Source organism: Choloepus didactylus, chromosome 20 (assembly GCF_015220235.1).
Source record: "Choloepus didactylus isolate mChoDid1 chromosome 20, mChoDid1.pri, whole genome shotgun sequence".
Taxonomy (NCBI): Eukaryota; Metazoa; Chordata; class Mammalia; order Pilosa; family Megalonychidae; genus Choloepus; species Choloepus didactylus.
The window spans coordinates 59,259,812-59,260,712 of record NC_051326.1 but is presented as its reverse complement, the minus strand read 5'-3'; the positions used below and the strand labels follow the sequence as shown (position 1 = coordinate 59,260,712).

General features: G+C 34.2%; 1 non-coding gene across 1 annotated transcript; it reads left to right on the top strand.

The window, feature by feature from the left end:
- LOC119516997 lies at window positions 1-106 on the top strand. The gene has a single exon (XR_005213427.1). It is a non-coding gene; the product is annotated as a U6 spliceosomal RNA (small nuclear RNA).
- The last annotated feature ends 795 nt before the right edge of the window (window positions 107-901 follow it).

The following is a 901-nucleotide window of genomic DNA, read 5'->3' as shown; positions in this document are numbered from 1 at the left end:
GTGTTTGCTTCAGCACCACATATGGTAACTTGGAACGATACAGAAAAGATCAGCATGGCCCCTGCACAAGGAGGGCATGCAAATTTGTGAAGCGTTCCATATGTGGTTGATTATAAAGTTTCGGTAATGGGTGGTAGTGATGGCAGCACAACATTGTGAATATAATTAACAGCATGGAATTATATATGTGAATGTGGTTAAGAGGGGAAAGCATAGGTCATATAGAATAAAATTAATAGTTCATAGAATAAAAATTAAAAGAAAAAATAGGACTGGACAACACAGTGAGTTACATTGTAAATGATGGACTATAATTAATAGTACAATTATAAAAATGTTCTTTCTTGAATTATAACAAATGTGTCATGCTAATGCAAGGTGTTAATAATACGGTATATGGAAACTCAGTATTTCATATATTTTATGCATTGATATTTCTGTACATTTACAACTTCTCTGACAAAAAATTATTAATAAATAATATGTTGAATTGAATAAAAAAACTTTATTGCTAAAAAATGCTAACCATCATCTGAGCCTTCAGTGAGTCATGATCTTTTTTGCTGGTGGAGGGTCTTGCCTCAATGTTGATGGCCACTGACTGATCAGGGTAGTGGTCACAGAAGATGGGATGGCTGTGGCAATTTCTTAATATAAGACAGCAATGAAGTTTTCTGTGTCAATTGACTCTTCTTTTCATGAAAGATTTCTCTGTAGCATGAGATGCTGTTTGATAGCATTCTACTCACTGTAGAACTTCTTTCAAAATTAGAGTTGATCCTCTCAAATCCTCTTGCTGCTTTATCAACTAAGCTGATGTAATTTTCTAAATCCTTTGTTGTCATTTCAACAATGTTCACAGCATTTTCACCAGGGGTAGATTCCATCTGAAGAAACCACT